The following is a 12,670-nucleotide window of genomic DNA, read 5'->3' as shown; positions in this document are numbered from 1 at the left end:
TCTCCCCAAATAATAAGAATGATTTCTGAAGCCAGTAAGAACAGTAAGAAAAAATACAGAATACTTTGAAAGCAAATCACTTCTATCATGTTCATGCCACTTATTGTTGCTATTTTCCTTTCATTCTAGTTAGAACAGGATTACTGGACAGTCATTTATCAAGTACTTACTATGTGCCAGGTATAGTTTGAAGTACTGGGGATACGATGAAAGGTAAACACAATCACTGCCCTCAAGGAGTAGACATTTCAATGGAGGAGACACAACATGTATAAAAATAACTAGGAAAATACAAAACAAAATAGAGAGAGTAGCTAGAAGATAATCTGAAAGGGAGAAAGAGGGAGCTATGAGTAGTGGGAGGAACTGGCAAAGCCCTACAGTAGAAGGTGGGTTTTGAGCCAAGTCTTGAAGGAATACAGGAAAACTAAAAGGAAGAAATAAGGGTTTTGGAAAAGCATTTCAGGCTTCCTTGAGAGAGTCAATGAAAGGCACACATATAGGAGATACAGTGTTGTGCTCAAAGAACACAAGTAGGCCAGGGTAACTGGATTGTGGCGTGTAAGAAGACTGGAAAGGTAGGAAGAGGCCAGGTTAGTGTCTTAAATGCCACTAGGAATTTAGATTTGATCCTGGACGTGATAAGCAGCGACTGGAACTCACTGAGCATGAGGGTGACATGATTAGACCTACACTAAAAAAAAAAAATCACTTTTGCAGCTGAACAGAGGATAAATTAGAGTAGGAAATGACTTGAGGCAGGAAGACCAACTAGCAGGATACTGCAATGGTCTAGGCATGAAGTCATGAGGGTCAGATCTCAGGAAGTGGCTATGTGAGTAAAGACAAATGGACATACAGATAGAAAGATATAGATAATGTTATGAAGATAGAAACCACAAAATTTGGCAATTGACTGGATATGTAGAGTGAGAATGAGTCAAGTATGACATCATCTTCAATGGTGACCGGGAAATCTGGTAGTGGGGAATCTCAGAGGTGAAGGTGGGAATAATCACTTCTGTTTATGGACATGCCAAGCTTGTAAGTGTCTCTGGGACATACAGTTCAAAATATACAAGAAACCATTGGAGTATGTAACTGCAGTTAAGAATACAGAGGAAAGTTGGACACTTAGATATAGAAATTACCTGGATAGAGATATTAACTGAACCCAGAAGAACTGATACAACAAGAAGAGTGCGGATCAAAAAAGCAAGAAGGCCCAGTAGAGAGACTTGTAAGATGCCTATGGTTAGTGAGACTGGTGAGCAAGATAAAGATAAAGAACCAGCAAAAGTGGTTGAAAAGAAGCAGATGGATAGAAAGGAGAACCAGAATAGTGTAGTATCAGGAAAACCTTGAGGAAAGAGTATGCAGGAGGAGATAACCTAGAGTATCAAAGGCTACAGGGAGGTCAACAACGATAAGGGCTGAGAAAAAGTCATCAGATTGGGCGACTGAGACCACTGATTACTTTGAAGAGGGTAATTTGAGACGAATGAATTCAAAGCAAGATTTCAGAGACAGATGTTAATATCTTGTGTAGATGATAACTACTCTTTCATCTATGTGTTTACTATGTATTTTTCTTATTTTCATCACTAAAAGTATTTATCCATGTGCGTATCAAGTTATGATACTGAGCACTGGTACACAAGCTTCACTAAAAAGTTCCAGTATCCTTCCTTCAGGTCAGGGATTCTTAACCCAGGGTCTAAAACCACTGATAGATTTCAGGAGGTCAATGAGCTTAGATGGGGGAAAACTACATCTTTATTTTCATTAACCTAGGCAACAAGATAGGCAAAGTGACTAAAGCACTGGCTGTGGAGTTAGAAAGACCCGAGTCCAAATCCTGCCTCAGATAATAGCTGTGGGACCTTGGGCAAGTCATTTAATCTCCGTAGCTCTCAGTTTCCTCCTTTGTAAAATGGAAATAACAGCACCTTCCTTGTGAGGATCAAATGAGACAATATTTGTAAAGCACTCAGCACAGTGTATGGTACACAGGTAAGCTGCCTTTAATAAATGCTTGTTCTATTCCCACAAAACTCTAACTGAAATTAAGCATTTTCTTTAATTATTTAAGTTATTCTGAGACGGGGTCAACAGGCTTCACCAAAATTGCCAAAGCAGTCCATGAGAATGTTAAGAACCCCTACAGCAGGTGTCCATAGTCAAATCCATATTTTAAAGGGTTATCACAGGACTTTGAGCTGGAAGGAGCCTTTATCTTTACCCCTAACATTTTACATTAATTAATGACACATCAGACAAGATATATAGACAAAATAACTGTTTACTTTTACTAAATCATCCAAAATAAAAATGTTTCATCACTACATACTAGTTGGCAGAGGTCAAAAAGAAAAATCTGAAGGTTTAATACTGCACTATACAAACAGGATTGTAAAAATGGAAATCAATTCAACTCATAGTCTGAATAAAGAATTCTCTTGATCTCTGGCTTATATTTTTTTTCCTAAGGAAAAAGATAAATTAATATATTAGTATTTTGTATCAGAATGACAGCACATTTGTACTTCAAACTACTTAATTATACTAATAACACAGGTACATAGCCGGTACATAGCCACAACTCAGCATTTTAAAAATTCCCTAATCTTCTTTTCACTCTTTTTTTCTGTCTCTTATTCTGCTTATGTGTGATCCCAACCATGCCCACAATGAAGTTTGTTTTCTTATTTTTATAGCAAACCCTATCATCTTTACTCTCTTTTCTCTTCCATTTTTTCAAAACAACTTCCTGAAGTGACAGGAGTGAAATTAAAACGACTTTTTTGTCATTATAGTAGGTACTTACACAATCCCTAGCAAAGGCTTCCTTCATTGTGGGCATGGTTGGGATCACACATAAGCAGAATAAGAGTCCTATGACTCCAGATTCCTGTTCTGCTATTCTTTTTCTAGACTAGTAGTTTCCAAAACAGAGTGCTGCAACATATATTTGTATCATAGTTCTCTCCCCAAACTAGCAGAGTAAAACAATTTTAGGGCTTTAAAGTTTTAGAGAAGGAAGCAAGTATAACAGAAATTAGAAAGAGTAAAAATAATGAAAAATAATTCATTTTATATTAATTACCATCTAGCCACCATGCAGTATTAGGACACTTTGCTACAGCAAAATTTTCTGTCATTATCAATGTTTTATGCCATAAAAGGATCTTATGGTAACAACAGGAACTTAAAATTCAACATACTGACATACTGTCTACCCACCTAGCTTTAAATAAAAAATTTCAAGAATAATCAGCACAACTTTACAGCTGAATACAGAATCATTTCCACAATTAACTCCCCATCCATTAGTAATAGAAACTACATTTTCTTTTTCTGGTGCCATAGCTATAAATTCACTGCAACTTAACACCATGTGGTCCCAGTCATCACAAATCATTAGAGTAAAGGGAACTGGCAGGTGCAGTAAGGCCTCACCTGCATATTTTCCAACCCATGCCATGGATGAAGCTGACATTACTGATTGAGTCTCTCATCTAGGTGAAAGTCTTTGTATCTTATTACCATCCTTTGATCCTTTCAGCTTTCCCCAGGAGATTAAGTTTAAAAAAAAAAAATGGCCAAAACCAAACCTGATCCTTGGAAATAGAATGCCAATAAAAGGCACAGTAATAGAACTGGAAAAAGAAACATTACAAAAGCAACATACTGGGACGCTTGCCAAACATTCTTTGTGCAAAATAGGAATTCTATGGTATTGTCATTTACGATTAGCACTGCCAAAACCCTCAAGCATTTATGAACACCAGGTGAACTAATAACTGAACAGTATTAACAGCACAAGCAAGTGCTCAAGTAACCGAGAAAGGAAAAGTCACATCGTGTCTGTATTTGCAAAGCCTCCATATGATAGCTCTAATACAATAGATGCCATCTGTACATCAGAATTCAGTCACATTAGAGGCCCACATATGACCTGTGAATAGCTACATTAAAAAAAAAATACGCCTTTTAATTTTGAATTATTTAAAAGCAACCTTTGATTTAGTGGTACATCTGTTAGTCTAAAATAAAATAGATAACCTAAACACATATTACATATGACATCAATACTTATTAATAAGTGGATTTTTCTTATTACATAATGGCAGTCTATACCTCCTGGTGCTTATGTGGCGTATTGGATATGGTTTAAGACTTTAGAGTCAGAAAAGCTAGGTTCAAATAATGCCTCAGATGCTAACTTTTTAGCTATGTGGCCCAAGGCAGTCATTTAAACTCTCAATCTCAATTTCCTTATCTAAAAATGAGGATAACACCATCACCTACCTCATAGGGTGGCTGTAAGAATCAAACGAGGTAAGATATGCAAAGCACTTTGTAAACCTTAAAAGAATTATATGGATGTTACTATTATTAGAGTACGAAGAATAATGTTTCACATTAACAATTGAGTTCACAAAGAAAGCACTTTGTTCACTTTGTTTACAGTGAAGCAAATACTCCACATAATATTGTCATTCTCCATTTTGCAGATAACTAAACTGAGGTTCAAAGTCTTTTAGTGATTTTCCCTGCTCCTACCAGTAAGTAACAAGGCTGGAACTTCAATCTAGCTCTTATGACAAGTGCAGGGATTTTCCTCCCAAAGCACATTGCCAATGTCTCTAGAAACCTTCACTGATAGGCTCTCCCAACCCTCATCCGGCCACTTGCTTTTCTCTTTTCTCACAAATTTTCCTAGATCACTTCATCTGAATCTTTACCTCTAGCAGTATTTCTTCCATCATGCCTATATCATAGCCAGTCTCACCTTGTAGACTGCATACTCCTTGACAGCAAAGAAAATCATTTTTATCTTTCCCAGAATTTAGCAGTGTCTTTTATAAACATTTAATATGCTTACTGAATTAAATTGGAAAAGGTCACAAGGAAAATAAACACAATTATGAAAGGATCAAGATTAAAATTTCCCCTCCAAACCCCACTCCCCTAAAATGTTAAAAGAACTTGGCACATTAAAATCTGATAAATGTTTCTTTCACAAACAACTTGATATGCCCATAAGAATATAACATTCTAAACAACATGTTATTGGTGCTATAATGATTAAAAATGGAAATTCTCTAAAGGGAGAATTAAAATTTATGAAGTTTCATGGAATCAAATTGTAGAAATATCTATAATAATTAAACAAAATAAGATGAAGTTTTAATTTGCTTAAGATGATCTCTTCTCATTCAAAAAGAATTTTAAAGGAAAACAATTTAGTGATTTTGTCAGTTCACACTCACACCCTTTCCTACATGTTACGTTTCTCTTGACTCCAAGGTCATTGGTCTTCTCTGGTTCTACTCCTAACTAAAATTCAATACTGATTTTCTTTTCCTGGATCACAATCTATTTACTGCTCCCAAGCTCAATTCTATCCTGGATTCTCTTCCCACTTTATATTTTTCTTGCTGACTGTTGTTCAGTAATTTCAGTCACACCTAACTCTTTGTTTCAGTTATGTCCGACTCTTTGGGACCCCATTTGGGGTTTTCTTGGCAAAAATACTGGAGTGGTTTGCCATTTCCTTCTTCAGCTCATCTGACAGATGAGGAAATTGAGGCAAACAGGGTTAAGTGACTTGCCCAGGGTCACAAAGCTAGTAATTGTCTGAGGTCGGATTTGAGTTCAGAAAGATAAAGTCTTCCTGACTCCAGGCCCAGCGCTCTATCCACTATGCCACGTAGCTGCCCCCACTTTATACTAACAATCCTTTAATAATCTTAGCCACTTCTGTGGATATGACATTGTCCACATGCAGAGAAAACACAAACCTCTATGTGCAACCCTAGTCTCTTTTCAAACTCTACTTTCCATTGTCTAAATACCTGCTGGGAGATTTCTAAATGTATGTCCCACTGTTACTGCAAACTAAACATTCTGTACACTCATCTTTATCCCTAAATCTACCACTACATCCCACTTCACCAATTCTGTTGAGGGTACTACCATTCTCTCAATTACTTAAGTTTATATAACCTCAGAATCACACCTGACTCTTCCATATTTATTCATTGCCAAACCTTAACCATACCATCTCTCACATCCAACTATTTTGGAACTACTGATACAATTTAGGTTTCTAAGGCACAGTAGTTTCCCACTGCCACTATAATAAATTAATTCAATTCAACTCAATTAACATTTATTAAATATCTACCACGAAACAGCCAATGTGTTGGCACTAGAGGTACAATGTCAGAAACAAATCAATTGATAAATGGTTAAAGGGTATGAACAGGCAAATTTTTGATGAAGAAATCAAAACTATATGTAGTCATATGAAAAAATGCTCTAAATGATTACTGATTAGAGAAATGCAAATTAAAACAATTTTGAGAGACCATCACATGCCTATGAGATTGGCTAAAATGATAGAAGGGAAAATGACAAATGTTGGAGAGGAAAACTGGGACACAAATACACTGTTGGTGGAACTGTAAACTGATCCAATCATTTTGTAGAGCAATCTGGAATTATTTTGCCCAAAGACTTATAAAACTGTGTATACTCTCTGACCCAAGAATATCACTATTAGTTCTCTTTTCCAAGGGGATTAGGGAAAAAGGAAAAGAGTTTGTAAGTTCTAAAATATTTACAGCAGATCTCTTTGTGGTGGCAAAGAACTTGAAATTGAGGAGATACCCATCAATTGAGAAATGGATAAACAAGTTGTCATATGATTGTTATGGAATACTATCATGCTGTAAGAAATCATGAGCTGGCCAATTTTAGAAAAACATGGAGAGATTTGCATGAAATAATGAAAAGTGAAGTAAGCAGAACCAAGAGAATGTTGTATACAGTAACAGCAATACTGTTTGAAGAATAATTGTGAACTAAGTTATTCTGAGTAGTATAAACACTCAAATCAGCTGCAAAGGACATATGAAAAAAGATGCTATCCACATCCACAGAAAGAACTGAAATACAGAAGTATACATAGTATGGTTTTACATAAGTTCATAAATCTGTGTCAAATGATAGCCTTCAGGGGCAGCTAGGCAGCGCAGTGGATGGAGTACCTGCCCTGGAGTCAGGAGGACCTGAGTTCAAATCCAGCCTCAGACACATAACACTCACTAGTTGGGCCCGCCCCCCTGAATGATAACATTCTCTAGTATGGGGTAGAGAAGAGGTGAAGGAGACAATTCAGAACTTAAAATGCAACAAAAATAAATAATTAAATAAATTTTTTAAGTTGTATAAATAAATAAGAAATTTAAGGTATCAGAGAGAGCTAACAACTAGAAGTGAGAGGTAAGGGAGATTAGGAAAAGCTTCATAGAAGAGATGGGATCTGGGCTGAACACTGAAGGAAAACAAAAGATTTTGAAAGGCAGGGATAAGGAAAGTCATTTCAAGCATGTGGAATGGCATAGAAACATGCATGGAAATGAGATGGGGTGTTCAGCTCAGCAATAACTAGCATTCTAGCTTGGCAGGAACAGAAAATTCAAGAAGGTAAGTACCATGACATAAGTCTAAAAAGCCACACTGGAGCCAGTGGAGGGACTTAAATATCAGACTATAAAAATGTTTCTTCAGCAGAATGATAAGATCACAGATGTGGACCTGGAAAGGATATCACTTGGTCCAACCTCTTCATTTTACAGATGAAAAAACTGAGGCTCAGAAAGCGGAAGTAATTTGTCACAGTCAAAGAGGTAGTCAATGACAGAGCTAGGATTCAAACTCAAGTCCCCGGAGGCCAAAATTAGCTCTTTTTCTATATGGTTAGACCTATGCATTATACACATTTGACAGCTGTGTGGAAGGGAAACTAGAAGTGGAGAAACCTATTAGAAAGCTGTTACAGTAGTCCAGGAAGGAGGTTATAAAGTCTCCTTCAATCAGAGTGGTAATCCACAGAGTGGAGAAAAGAGGATACTACAAAAGAGTTCATGGATGTAGACAAGACTTGGCATCTAATTTGATATGGGAAGTGAAAGATAAAGAGTTGAAAATGACTCAGGATATGAACCTGGGAGCCGAAGAGAACAGTGATGGGGGTGCCTTTAACATCAACAGGTTATATACTATTATGAAAGATGAGCAAGTTTAGGGAAGAAGAAATTCAGTTTTGGACATGTTGAGTTTGAGATGCCTATGGGACATTCTAGAGGAGATACTGAGCAGGTAGTTAGCAATGTAAAATTAGAGTTCAGGAGAGAGGTGATGGCTAAATATAGATATATGAGAGTCATTTACATAAGAAGATACTTGAATTCATGGGAGTAACTGAGATGAGCAAGGTAAAGCAGGTGCAAAAGTAAAGAGAAGCAACCCAAGGAGAGAGCCTTACTCACACTGACTGGAGAAAAATGGTGATCCAAGAAAGGAGATTGAGAAGGTACAGTTACAGAGGAAAAAAAAGAAGCCTTAATTTGACAATTATGGCCCTCCCCAGTCAAGCTTGATACTTCCAGGAGAAATTCTATTCTTTATTTGGCTATCATCATAAGCAACAACGGAGTGGAAATGATGAGAATGTTGAGAACAAAGTAGTTATTCCATCTTAGATTTGTGATGGAGAGAAAATCCAGGCATAGCCTGACTTGCATTCTAGATTTTGGGATAACAGTAGTCCAGGATTTCAGAAAATGGATAGGTAGGATCCCATGGACTAAAATTCTACAGTGGAAGTTACCCCAAGTAGGATAGTTAGTACAAACGGAATTCTGAAAACACAAAGACATTTTAACATCCCAGGTACCTTCCTTTAGAAATCTTCCAGCTCATCAACATCCTTCCTAAAATATGATACCATGAACTGAACATAATATGCCATATGTAGTGAAAGCAGGACAGAGCACTGTGTTACTATCAGCTCTGCAGACTTTGATTCTTCTTTTAATGGAGCAAAACTCAGTACACATTTCAATATAGCATATAACAACTACATAAAATACAATACAGTGAGCCATTAGATAGGGAATTGGACATAAGACCTTCAAAGTCCATTCTACCTTTGGAACTGAAAAGCAACAAGTATTTATTAATCACCCGCTACATGCCAGGAAATGGGTGAATTAACAGATAAACAAGCAAAAATAAAACAGTTTAACCTAGGAGCTTACAAAGGGGAAGCTGCGCGTGCGTGCATGCATGCATGCGCGCACACGCACACACACACACAAGCTGATACAAAATATATACAAAATGTTTAAACATACGATAATTGTAAGATAGGGGTGGCACTAATATCTGGAGGGATCAGGAAAGACCTCATACAGGAGGAAGTACTTAAGCTGAGCTTTGAAGGAAGCTAAGCCGTCTAAGAGGCAAAGGTTAAGGAAAGAGAAAAGCTTCCTAGGCATGGAGATGGGAAATGGAATTTAAGGCAGGAGGGCTGGATCACAGAATATGTAAATGACAGTAACAAGTACTAAATCTAGAGAGGTAAATTATAGCCAGGTGGTGAAGAGGTTTAAAGGTCAAGCAGAGGCTCACATTTGATCCCAGAGACAAAAATGTCACTGGGGTTTCTTGAGCATACATAAAGTGATATGGTCTGATCTGTGATTTAGGAATATCACTTTCGTAGCTGTGTGGAGGATGGATTAGAGAGCGGAGAGACATGAGGCAGGTAAATAAATTAGGAGCTATTCCAATAGTCTTTGAGAGAGATGTGTGGAGTCTGAACTAGAGTTGTGATTGTGTTAATGGACAAAAATGGGACATGTATGACTGAAAAAGGGCAGCTAGTTGGTGCAGTGGATAGGATGCTGGGCCTGAAGTCAGGAAGACTCATTTCCTGAGTTCAAATCCAGCCTCAGACACTTACTAGCTGTGCAACCCTGGGCAAGTCACTTAACACCTGAGCTAGAGAAGGAAATGGCGACTACTCCACTATCTTTACCAAGAAAATCCCAAACGGAGGCAGAAAGAGTCAGACATAACTGAAAAAGATTGAACAACAACAAAACTACATTAGAAACTTCCTATTTTACCTACATATTCTGATAAGATTAAATGGAGACCTCCAGCCCACCAAGATGATCTGATGGGAATTAACATCTCCCGACAGAATACATCTCCAACAGAATAAACCTGATTTTTGGCAACTCCTAAGAGGTTAACCAGAACAGCAGACTAGTCTTCAAAGAAGCAGAGGCACTAGAGTACAAATTGCCAACATTCACTGGATCATAGAGAAAGCAAGGGAGTTCCAGAAAAACATATACTTTTGCTTCATTGACTATACTAAAGCTTTTGAAGCAAAACAAAATACTGCCAAGTCCTTAAAGAGATGCGAGCACCAGATCTTTTTACCTGTCTCCTGAGGAACCTGTACGTGGGTCACAAAGGTACAGAGAGAGTTGAACATGGAACAACTGGTTGGTTTAAGACTGGAAAAGGACGGGGTAGCAAGGTAGCGCAGTGGATAGAGCACTGACCCTGGAGTCAGGAGGTCCTGAATTCAAATGTGGCCTCAGACACTTGATACTTACTAGCTGTGTGATCCTAGGCAAGTCACTTAACCCCACTGCCTAGCCCCCCCCCCCAAAAAAAGAATACGAACATTAGTCACTAGTATTGATGACCAAGATTGGAAAACGAGAATGACAAGACTGTATGTTGTCACCTTGTTTATTTAACTTATATGCAGAACACATCATGTGAAATACAAAAGCCATAATTAAGGTTGCCAGGAGAAATATCAGCAATCTCAGATATGCAGATGATATCACTCTGATGGCAGAAAGTGAAGAATTAAGAAGTCTCTTGATGAAAGTAAAAGCTAACTTGAAGCTTAAAACACTAAGATCTTGGCAACTGGTCCCATCACTTCCTCACAAATAGAGAGAGAAGAAATTGAAGGAGTGTGACAGCATACTAAAAAACACAGAGTCAGAAATGACTGAACAACACCAAAAGAGGTTAATAAGTTACAACTCCAAGGTTGAAACATTCTCCCTCTACCCCCAAATCACCCCACATCCTAGCCATATTACTCAGTCTCTCAAATAAGGTATGTGACTGAACACCAAATAGGCTTCTTTTCTTGCTTGTAATTTTGCTCTAAGGCTGGGTTAAAAGCCTTTTTAAGTGTGTATCTCCCTCAGTTCAGCAAAATTGCCAATCCTGGGCAACGGTCCATTGTTGTTGTTCAATCTTTTCAACCATATCCGACTCTTCATGACCCTATTTGGGGTTTTCTTGGCAAAGATACTGGAGTGGTTTGCCATTTCCTTCTTCAGCTCATTTTACAGATGAGAAAATTGAGGCAAACAGGGTTAAGTGACTTGACCAGGATCGCATTGCTAGTAATTGTCTGAGACCTGATTTGAACTCGGGTCTTCCTCACTCCAGGCCCAGATTCTATCCACTGAGCTACCTAACCGCCCAACTGTTAATTACCTGATGCTAATTAAATTTTTATATTCTAGCTCTACTTCTGGATTTTTTGACCTCCAGTCAAGTAGATCAAAGAAAGAGGAATTATAGTTAATTCTGAGGTGGAAAACCTAGACAACTGCAAGAATGGTAGTGCCTTTCACAGGAACTAAAGAGGAGTAAATTTAGAGAGAAAGATAATGATTTCTGAATTGAACATACTAAATGTGAGATACCTAAAGGACACATGGTGATACAGGACTGGAGCTCAGGAAAGATTAGGGCTGGTTATATAATTTTGTTAGGAGAGATGATAGTTAAACCTATAGGAATTTATAAGATCATCAAAAGAATGAACAAAGAGAAGAAAAGAGGGACCAAGTAAAAACCCTGGGGTACACCCATAATTATCATTATTACTGATAATGATTCAGCAAATGAGTCCGAGAAGGAAAAACCAGATACATAGGAGAAACAAGGGAAAACAGTGTCACCAAAAAAAAAAAACAAAAACAAAAAAAAAAAACCACAGAGAGAAGAATATCCAGGGGGAGAGTTGGTCAATAGTGTCACAGGCTGCAAAAAGAATTTGAGAATTAAGAAAAGTTCATAATACTGGGCAATTAAGAGATCATAAGTGGCAGTGGGGAGTAATCTCAGTAGCATAATGAGGTCAGAAGCCAGATAGCCAGAGAAAGAAGGAGAAGTAGAAACAAGGAGTGTAGTCAGTTGCATGGTCAAATGAGGACTTTTAAGACTGGAGGATGCTTGGGCAAAGACATGTTTCGTGTAGACTAAGAAATATTCTTCTTTAAATAAATAAAACTAAGCATTCTCTCCTTCTTAATTTGTTTTCAGTGGGAAAAATCTTCAGGGTATGTTATTGTCTTCTTAAGTTTCCCTAAAAATGGGGATACACTTTTTATTACTGCATTCCATTCTAGCCTCAAGGAAGAGCAATAGGACAAATTCATCAAAATTAAATGCCAAAAGGAGGAAAAGAGTCATAGCTAGAATGAAGCTTCTTAGCTAAATAAGTTTCCACTTTCCTTCATATTCTTTAACTTCCTAAAAAACAAGAAGTCTATCCTAGATTTTCCTAGCAAAAACTTGGTTGTCCAAGCAGTACTTTCTGTTAGTAAACTTGCTATCACATGAATTACCTTGATGAAGATCAGTAAGTGGATTCTCTTTTACTTTTAACTGTTTTCAGGAGTCCATGGTGAGAAAAGAATATGGAATCAGAATACCCAAATTTTATCCCTGAAACTTTTACCCCCGAGATCCAGTTTAAAAG

The 12,670-nt window shown here is 37.5% G+C and overlaps 1 protein-coding gene across 4 annotated transcripts in view; it reads right to left on the bottom strand.

Annotated features, from left to right (window-relative positions):
• XPO4 (exportin 4) overlaps positions 1 to 12,670 on the bottom strand; it is a 125,419-nt gene that overhangs the window by 56,238 nt on the left and 56,511 nt on the right. The gene's annotated exons all lie outside the window — the stretch shown is intronic.

This window comes from Vombatus ursinus, unplaced genomic scaffold (assembly GCF_900497805.2).
Source record: "Vombatus ursinus unplaced genomic scaffold, bare-nosed wombat genome assembly UNPS02014813.1, whole genome shotgun sequence".
Taxonomy (NCBI): domain Eukaryota; kingdom Metazoa; phylum Chordata; class Mammalia; order Diprotodontia; family Vombatidae; genus Vombatus; species Vombatus ursinus.
The sequence above is the reverse complement of the archived record's forward strand: the minus strand, read 5'-3'. Positions and strand labels throughout refer to the sequence as shown.